This window comes from Gymnogyps californianus, chromosome 26 (assembly GCF_018139145.2).
Source record: "Gymnogyps californianus isolate 813 chromosome 26, ASM1813914v2, whole genome shotgun sequence".
Taxonomy (NCBI): domain Eukaryota; kingdom Metazoa; phylum Chordata; class Aves; order Accipitriformes; family Cathartidae; genus Gymnogyps; species Gymnogyps californianus.
The window spans coordinates 1,333,944-1,344,149 of record NC_059496.1 but is presented as its reverse complement, the minus strand read 5'-3'; the positions used below and the strand labels follow the sequence as shown (position 1 = coordinate 1,344,149).

Genomic DNA, 10,206 nt, shown 5'->3' with positions numbered 1-10,206 from the left:
TGATCAGGGACAGTGTTTTGTCTGACCTGAGTGTTACGAAAGCCCAAAGAGGAGGCATGGGCAAAGTGATCTCTCTTTCAGCCACGGACGTTCCCTGAGCAGGCAATCAGGCATGTATCAGGCATTGAGTGGAAGCTTGTGCTTGATCATGATCCTGCACTGCCTCAGCCCCCACTCACCCTCGGGACACTCTTGTGTCTCCATTGCAATGCTGAACAGGGAGCCCTGAGAACTCAGATGGCAATGCTGAGGTCCAGGTGCTGTGCTGCTGCAGGGAGGTAGCCCAAATGCACTCAGAAATTGAAAGTGAGGAGGAAAACATGTTCAGCAAATGATCATCACCCCTGTCCTTTTCCCCTCCTCCTCATGCAACATCACTTTTCTTCATTTGCCTTAGATGGCTTGGGTACCTCTTCTCCGGAATTCAGTTTTCCCCACCCTTCTCTCCCAAGTTCACATCTGCTTGTAAGTCTCCTGTCTAACAGACCCTTTGCAGTGCCTTCAACAACAAAGCTAGTAATTCCTAGCCACTCTTGGTCAGTGGAAAGAGATGGACTGTCCAGGGACAGAATTGTCTCATCAGAAAGCAAATGTTTCAGGGAGTTGAGACCACTAATCCTGTTCAGTGTCCATTCTTCCTTGGGGTGAAGAAACAATCTATGGCACAATGCATTCCCCTAAAGGCTTTTTTGCACGACGGGGCTTTTCTCTCTGGCCCATCTTTCCGTTGCTTGAAAGTAGGACTTGGCTAACACCTATGCCGGGTACTACTGGGAATACCTTCATGTGTCATAATCTAGTGTGAGCAAATGAACATTCTCTTTCATTCCACAGAAACAGGCACCTCAATGCGGCAACTTGTCTCTCTAATCAGAGGAGGTTCTTCTAAGAAGAGCAGTTTGGCCCTCTCGAAGAACCTGTTCCTGCTCTTTCACTAGGAATAGTGCTCCTAAACCAAGTGTGATTTCAGTCAAATGAGGAAAAACCTCCATGTTGTTTCTGGCAGGGATTTCTTCCCAACTCCTTTTTACAACAAACACAGAAGCGCATGCCCTTCCTCAGCTTCCCTTCCTGCCAAGTGGGAAAAAGAAGGTCCTACAGCACTTCATGGAGAAAGAGGAATGGGACAACCGGACATCACCAGTGGAGTTCCTCCTGCTGGGACTGAGTAATGTCCCCAAGCTTCAGATGCCTCTCTTTCTCCTCTCTCTCATGATCTACATGGTGACCGTGTTTGGCAACATCCTCATTGTTGTGCTGGTGGTGGCAGATCGGCATCTTCACACTCCATGTACGTCTTCCTGGGGAATTTCTCCAGTGTGGAAATCTGCTATACCTCCACTATCCTGCCCAGGCTGCTGGCCAACTTCCTAACCAGGGACAGAAGCATTTCTGCTCGAGGCTGCATGACACAGTTCTTTTTCTTTGGCTGTTTTGCAGGTACTGAGTGTTACCTTCTGGCCACCATGTCCTATGATCGGTACTTGGCCATATGTCAACCCCTGCTCTATGCAAGCCTCATGAACTGGAAGGTCTGCCTCCAGCTGGCAGCTGGGTCCTGGCTAGCAGGATTACTAATGTCTACCATAGTCACTGGACAATTTTCCAAGTTACAGTTCTGTGGTCCAATGCAATTGATCACTTCTTCTGTGATTTTGCCCATTGCTGGAGCTTGCCTGCAGTGACACCACAGTGCTTAGACTGGTTACTTTTCATCATCTGCTTCCTGGATGTAGTCTTCCCATTTGTATTCACATTGCTATCCTATATCTGCATCATAGCTGTGATCCTGAGGATTCCAACCACCATGGTAGGCAGAAGGCCTTCTCCACCTGCTCCTCTCACCTCATCGTGGTCACTGTTTTCTATGGTACCCTCATCGTTGTCTCTATGATACCCAGGACAGCCTCACTGAGGCAGCTCAATAAAGCGCTCTCCTTTTTCTACACCATCCTCACACCCATGGTCAATCCACTCCTCTACAGCCTGCGGAACAGGAGGTCAAGGGCGCTCTAGGAAATGCACTCAGAAAAACTGTGGTCTGCATCGAGCGCTCATACTAGTTGAGATCCACCAGGAATAAACAGGTTGTGGATCTCTTTTGATCAAGTGTGGACCACTCGTAAGCGCATATTTTGTGTACCAGCTGTATCTTTAGAAGTGCAGAATCTTGGGACTGTTTGTGGAATGAGAAGGGGAGAAGGGAATCTGTGTCTTAAGGAAATACAGGACTGGTGTTGAAAAGTGTAAAAAACGTTCCCTGGCTTTCTTCCTTCTTTAGCGTCAACACAATTGTGATCCTGTAAGTGGGAGCTGTTGAAATGCCACACCTGCCCAAGAGTGGGAGAAAACTTACTCTGAACACGCTGTTCTCTCTTCCATTACCCAGCCAAGCTGAACGGTGGGATTCCTGCATGTCTGGGATTCCTCAGGGCATCTCCATATTGGCAGTGAGAAGTGGGCAGCTGAATAAAGCCCTTCCACAGGACATGTCTAAACCCGAGTAGATGAATCCCATCCCTCATGTTCTCTGGGCTTTCTAGCAGAGGGGAACTGTGAAAGCTAGTCTGATAGGGTCAGCCCCTCTGAAAAAAAAACCTAGATCCTTCTTCAGAAGAAAGGTACACAAGCTGGTCTCAGTTTCCAATTTTTTAACACGAAATCATTACTTGCCCCTTCTTTCCTTCTCCTAATCCGACCCCCCTCCAACTCCCCTCCCCCAATGTAATTACTTCTTTCTTTCCCACTGGCTGGCTTAGATAGTGCAAACTGAGTCCTCCTATCTTCTTCTTTCTTGCAAAAGAGAGCAAGGTCAGCTCATGGGGCATGTGATGGGTACACTTGACCCCTAGCCGTACTTTGGTTCAGGCTGACTAAGGAGCAACAGACCTCACGCCCGGTGGTGAACTTGTGAGCTGGTAAGCTCCTGGCTCACGTACAAGGGAGTGAAGGTGCCTGTATTGGGTTTGTATGGCAAGGTTTTGGTAGTGGGGGGGGCTACAGGGGTGGTTCTGTGAGAAGCTGCTAGAAGCTTCCCCTATGTCCGATAAAGGTAATGCCAGTGGGTTCCACGATGGACCCGCCGCTGGCCAAGGCCGAGCCAATCAGCAACAGTGGTAGCGCCTCTGGGATAACATATTTAAGAAAGGGAAAAGAAGTTACAGGGGAGTAGCAGTTGCAGCCAGAGAGAGGAGTGAGAAGATGTGGGAGGAACAGCTCTGCAGACACCAAGGTCAGGGAAGAAGGAGGGGGAGGAGGTGCTCCAGGCGCCAGAGCAGAGATTCCCCTGCAGCCCGTGGTGAAGACCATGGTGAGGCAGGCTGTCCCCCTGCAGCCCATGGAGGTCCACGGTGGAGCAGATATCTACCTGCAGCCCGTGGAGGACCCCATGCCGGAGCAGGTGGATGCCTGAAGGAGGTTGTGACCCCGTGGAAGCCCGCACTGGAGCAGGCTCCTGGCAGGACCTGTGGCCCCGTGGCCCCGTGGAGAGAGGAGCCCACGCTGAAGCAGGTTTCCTGGCAGGACTTGTGACCCCGCGGGGGACCCATGCTGGAGCAGTCTCTTCCTGAAGGACTGCACCCTGTGGATGGGACCACGCTGGAGCAGTTCGTGAAGAACTGTAGCCCGTGGGAAGGACTCATGTTGGAGAAGTTCGTGGAGGACTGTCCCGTGGGAGGGACCCCCCACGCTGGAGCAGGGGAAGAGTGTGAGGAGTCGTCCCTCTGAGGAGGAAGGAGCGGCAGAAACAACGTGTGATGAACTGACCCTTTGGGTCAGTTCCCCCCATTCCCCATCCCCTTGCGCCGCTCAGGACGGGGAGGAGGTAGAGAAAATCAGGAGTAAAGTTAAGGCTGGGAAGAAGGGAGGGGTGGGGGGAAGGTGTTTTAAGATTTGGTTTTATTTCTCATTATCTTGCTCTGATTTGACTAGTAATAAATTAAAGAAATTTTTGCCCAAGTTGAGTCTGTTTTGCCCGTGACAGTAATTGCTGAGTGATCTCCCTGTCCTTATCTCAACCCATGAGCCTTCGTTTTATTTTTCTCCCCTGTCCAGTTGTTGGAAGGGGAGTGATAGAGCGGCTTTGGTGGGCACCTGGCATCCGGCCAGGGTCAACCCACCACAGCAATGTTGCCTGTCACTCCCTCACTGGGCTGCTGGTTACTCTCTCCCTCCCCATCATTTCTTCGTTTTAAAGCCCCCATTATGAGGGCAGCCATCCTGGCCCATTTTTCTCCCACTATTTCATGGTCACTACAGCCAAGGCTCACACTCGTTTTCACATCCTGATCAGCACTCCCTCTTTTGCAAAGATCAGATGGAGGTGAGCATCACCTTTGGTTGCCTACCTGGCATCGGTGCAAGAGGTTTTACCAAGAGACCCCAGACACCTGCTGGACAGTAGGCATCCTGCTCTGCTTCCCTTCCAGTGGTGTCAGGTCTCTCAAGCCCTAATGAGACCTGACGTCATTGATCTGGAGACTTCCTTGAGTTGCTTACATGAGGCTTTGTCCAATTCCTTACCCTGATTGCAGTTGCTTTGTCTCCCACCGTGATATCACACCAGCAGGTCTCTTCTCTGACCCTCACCCACAAGGGCTCACCCAACCTATTCCACATCCCATAGAGAAGCTCCATACATACGAGAAGCTCCTGCACACAGAGGACATTTGCCTCCTGATCATTCCAGCCCGTCTCTCCTGAGAAGCCTGTATGCACCATTGCAGCACCACTAGCAGTGTGAGCTGTCCCCACCACTCCTCCCCATCGATTCCATTGATGGCAAAACTCTGTGGTGGCACGTGGGACTCCAGCTCCTCCTGCCTGTACCCCAGGCTGAGGGCACTGGTGCACCTTTGGGCTGCATCACCTCAGCTAGGGAACTGGGAACACGCTCAGGCTTGTCACAGGCCAACACAGTACCGAGTGCCCAAGACCCAGGAGGTGCAAATGCTCTGCTTGAGACCAGAGCCACACTGGAGTGGATGGCAGATGGCAAAGTAAAGGCACAGAAAGAGGAAACGCTGCTCTCCCCAAGGCCAGAGAGAAACTGGCTGGGGATGTGCACCCTGGCAGGAGAGGACTTTGCCGTCTGTGGGGTCTCTGCAGCCCCTGAGGGCCTGTGGTGGATGCCAAGCTGATCTCAAGGAAGGACAGTTGCTGCTGAAAATGTCCTTGAGTGTGGACATCCTGTGATCCAGGAACACTGTGACAATCCTTGGACTGTTCCTTGAGGGTATCATCAAGAGGGTGAGTAAAGGACTGTTGAAAGAAGAACCAGCAGAGTTTAGGAGTAGGCAAACGAGTGGAGATCCCGACGTGATGTCCTTCCTGTTCATGAACTGCCCTGCATCTACTGGATGGAGGTGGGTCAGACCTTGCCTCACTCCAGTGGCGAGAGAGTGGCTGGCCAAAAGAACTGGATCTGTCTGAGATGCCATCTGGGGTGTCAGTCACCCACCCTCTCTGGACAGGGATGCCTTTCCTGTAGCTCCTGTGCTGTCCTGACCAGCCACATGCAGTTGTGCTCTACAGCCCTGGCATCTTCTGTAGCACTACAGGCCTGTGTTTGGCCAGTGAGTAGCTGCCCTGGATTTAGTTAGGCAATGTTGGGATGTCCGTGAGACAACTGCAATTACAGTCGATGGCAATCGAGTATATACAGCTGATGGAGAAATAACATTTTAAAAAAGGACTGAGCTATCCCTAGGGCACATGAATCCATTTGACCAGCTGCCTCCCTCAACAGGCTGTCCTGAACATCATGAGTAGGGAAAGTGCAGTTTTCCTCAAGGTGGGCATCTGCTGTTGGCCAAAGGAATTCCCCACCAGCCTTCAAGGTGATGCCCCCAGATGCTGTTCTTTCTCTATGAACTGCTCCGTTGTTAGAGTTTGCGCTTGCCTGCACTTATCTTGGACCACTCTGAGACTTCCACTGTCACCAGGTGCATGCATCTGAGAAGCTCACTCCTGGCCTCCATCTCCATTAATTTGCATGGGAGCTGAGACAAGGAGCTCACATGCAGATGCCTATTTTCTAAAATCACAGAAAAGGCACACCTGAACTGAGCAAGAGGAATCCCAGCTCCTGAGATTTGTGGCAGGCATGGGAGAGAGCTGAGTCCCCTTCCAGCCCCACAACTACAGACCCAGGATGAGATGCCTCGCTTGACTTAGTGGAATCCTTTCTCTCACCAGGGGTAAAGGAGATTCCTCCCTGCCACTGTCTGCGTATGCTGCTAATGCTGGGACACAGAAAGGTGACTCTCATGCCCAACTCTTTTCCGAATAGGAGAAATGCCACTGCTGGAAAGAAGTGTCTCTCCCCAGCTGAGGGAGGGAACATCAGGGATTGCTTCAGCCTGTTCACAGCAGGTTCCCTGGAGCTCCAGGGACACCTTGAGGAGCCCAGAGGGGCAGAGAAAGTGCTGCCTTGGGCTGGTCCTCTGCTGCTGAGCTGGGCCAGGCTCCTGGACAGAGGGAGCTCACGGCAAGTGGGCAGCACTGCAGAGAGACAGCTCTGCCCCAGAGTAGCTCCTCTGCAAAGCGCAGCAGGGCTGAGGGCACTGCCTGCAGGCACCGAGGGGAGAGGAGCAAGGCAGAGAGAGGTTAGAGGCAATCTGTGGTGGAGGATGCTGAGAGCTCACGGGAGAGAAATCTTCACAGTCCTTAACATGGTATGTTTCTGGCTGCAGGGCAAATCAGCTGCGGTTCCTGGAGGGATCTCTTAAAGCTGGCACATCACACAGCCTGTGGGATCTTTCAGGAGGATTCTGACAGCTTCTCCTAGTGGAGAAGAGGAGGACGTGCTGCAGAACAGGGCTTTCCTGCTGCACCGTCAGAGGACAGGTATGACCGCTGCCTTCTCTCAGGGACAGCTGCAGGACTGTGAAGCTGGGTGTGCAGCCATGGGTACCCAGGGCTGTTCTTCAGAGCAGGGTCCCTTCGCCCCAGGGGCTGTGTGCTGGGCAGGGACTCTGCTGCCTGCCAGGGTCTGCGCTCAGCCTGCCCAGGAGATCCGCACAGCACTGCAGGAGAAGCTGTGGGTAGAAGGAGCAACCCCCGGCAGGGCAGGGCAAGGTCCTTGTGCTGTCGAGAGGGTGCTGCATGGGTCAGGGCTGCTCACAGCTCCAGATCATCCTCAGGACTTTTCAAGACGGACATCAAGGCAGGGGTTGCCTCAAAAGAAAGGTGTCTGCCCTTTGACTTTTCTCCTCTTGGCTGGCTGAGTGGGCAGCAGGACATTTCTCGGGGTACTTTTTGCCTGGAAGGTAAAAGCAGGCATTACTGTAAAGATAAGGAGCTTTCCTGAATCTGTGTTTTCCCTTTCCAGCTCTGGAGCTACAGATAAACACCAGCATCACCTTTCAAGTTTCATCAGGGTTTTTCAGCTACTCTTTAGTCCCAGCACTCAGGGAGAGGCTGCAGGGAAGAGATGGGAGCACAGGGGCTGGAGTGAGGTCTGTGAGCACTGACAGGCAGGTGACATGGAGCCCAGGAAACAGCTCCCGGCAGGGACACCTCCAGGCAGCAGAGACACGAGCAGGGAGAGAGGGAACTGCTAAGGGAAACCCTGTTGCGGGAAGGTCTGGGCACCTCCTGGCCACCCCTGCAGTGCAGATGCCTTCCTTGAGCAACCCCTCATCTCTCGTCCGTCACCCAGCACAGCTCTCGGCCCTCCTTGCTGTGGGGTCTAGGGCGGGAGTTTCCTCCTTGTCCACTTGACCCGCAGAAGAGGTGACAGGCATCTCTGCTGCCACATGCCCATTTCCCACTGACCACCAATGAGGCTGAGGGATACTGTCCTGCGTTATCACCGTCTGGGAGGTATTGTGCAGAGTTGCATAAAGGGACATCTTTCCCGAGCGCCAGTCTGTCTCTCTCCTTGCTCTCTTGGCTGCTCTTGGCATTGCTGTCAGGCTCTCTGGAAATGGGAGTTTCAGCTGCAGAGTCACTGATCTTGTGGGTGTGTCCACGGAAGAAGGTCCCAGCTTTCCTCTGACTGGGGGGTGTGGCAGTGCAGTCAGTGGAGCTAGGGAATGAGCTGACTTAATCAGATGCCATGCTTAGGACATTTGGCTGTCTCCTTGGGGTGTCCTTCCAAGCTGTGAGCTGCCCTCTAGAATGCAAATCTTTCTCTAGCATCTGTGGGTTATCTGAAAGCCTCACAGAGAAGCGCAGGATGCTACAATGGAGGAAATGCTGTTGGGTTGCTGAAACGAGCATAAATGTCTGTCCTGGGCTAGAAGTGGGGTGCTGCGATCTTGAGAAAGGGTAAGACATCTGCTCGTCTGCAGTGGATCTTTCTGCTCTCAGCAGTGTCTGATTTTTTTCAGGGTAACATGGGAGTGAGAACCTACTCCATCTCATGAAGGAGTAAGCACAGGGCAGCTGGGAACAAAATGCAGAGACAGACCAGCTCTTCTCATCTGCACAAAGCCACAGGCAATCCTCTTGCCTCGCAGGCTCACTCCGTTCTCCCTGAGTGTGCAAGAAATGCTGAGGGTTTCTGACTTCCAAGAACAGTCCACAGGTGAGATGGAGCAATGCTTTAAAAATAACCTCTCAAACTGCCTGCTGTCATACCCATTCCTTAGCACTGGGAGTGCAGACACTGACAAGCTCTTTTGTGTTAGGAGCAGTTTAACCTGGAAAATTCAAACACCAGGACTGGCCCTGCCCCCACTGTTCCATGAACCCACTGCTGCACAGCAGGGCTGACTCCTCGGCAGCCACTGGGCAAAGGCCCTGCTCCCCACGGCACACTCAGCCAGCACGAACCAGAGCTCGAGCCACAGAGCTGAAGGTCTCCTAGAAAACAAAAAGGGTGGGTGTGTAGCTGAGGGGTGGGGGTGGGTCCATGAAGGGGAGTCCAAGAGAAATGCTTGCTTTTGCTCAGAGAAGTCTACCCTAACTGTTCACTGTCTTTTCCTCCTTTGACAGTGCCCCACGCTCAGAGAAAGCTAATGTCCAATGGCAGCTCCATCACCGAGTTCCTCCTCCTGGCATTCGCAGACACACGGGAGCTGCAGCTCTTGCACTTCTGGCTCTTCCTGGGCATCTACCTGGCTGCCCTCCTGGGCAATGGCCTCATCATCACCACCGTAGCCTGTGACCACCGCCTCTACACCCCCATGTACTTCTTCCTTCTCTCTCCCTCCTTGACCTGGGCTCCATCTCCACCACTCTCCCCAAAGCCATGGCCAATTCCCTCTGGGACACCAGGGCCATCTCCTACTTGGGATGTGCTGCACAGGTCTTTTTCTTTCTCTTCTTGATGGTAGGGGAGTATTGTCTTCTCACTGTCATGGCCTATGACCGCTACGTTGCCATCTGCAAACCCCTGCACTATGGGACCCTCCTGGGCAGCAGGGCTTGTGTCCACATGGCAGCAGCTGCCTGGGGCAGTGGGTTTCTCTACGCTGTGCTGCACACTGTCAATACATTTTCACTACACTCTGCCAAGGCAATGCCCTTAACCAGTTCTTCTGTGAAATCCCCCAGATCCTCAAGCTCTCCTGCTCACACTCCTACCTCAGGAAAGCTGGGCTGCTTCTCTTTGGTTTTTCTTTATCTTCAGGGTGCTTTGTTTTCATTCTGCTGTCCTATGTGCAGATCTTCAGGGCTGTGCTGAGGATCCCGTCTAAGCACGGACAGCACAAAGCCTTTTCCATGTGCCTTCCTCACATGGCTGTGGTCTCCCTGGTTTTGATCACTGCCATGTTTGCCTACCTGAAGCCCCCCTCCATCTTTTCACCAGCTCTGGACCTGGTGCTGGCAGTGCTGTACTCGGTGGTACCTCCAGCAGTGAACCCCCTCATCTACAGCATGAGGAACAAGGAGCTCAAAGACACCCTGAAGAAACTGATTCAATTATTCTTCTGTCAGCAGCAGTAAGCTGCACGTGTCTCTTCACAAGTGATTTCCAATGTACCTCAAAGAACCTCCTGTGCTTTGGGCATTTTATCTGTGAACCAAGTTTATCCAGGAATGTCTGCATCCACACCACTTCTCCAGGGGCATGAACCCAGCCTGTCTGACCCAGAGGCCTTTGTACGTGTGTCTGGCACTACGGTACAGCTGGCCTCCCGTCTCACATCTCTGCAATAAAAGGGTATTTCCTCAGGGCCGGTGTCTGGAGGTTGGGCTCTTCTTCCAAAGCTGAAGTGAAGGACAGGCTGCAGAAACTTCCACTTACAAAGCTGTACT

The 10,206-nt window shown here is 52.6% G+C and overlaps 1 pseudogene; it reads left to right on the top strand.

Moving 5' to 3' along the window:
* Positions 1–1,107: 1,107 nt before the first annotated feature.
* On the top strand, positions 1,108–2,016 carry LOC127025966 (olfactory receptor 1020-like; annotated as a pseudogene).
* Positions 2,017–10,206: the final 8,190 nt, after the last annotated feature.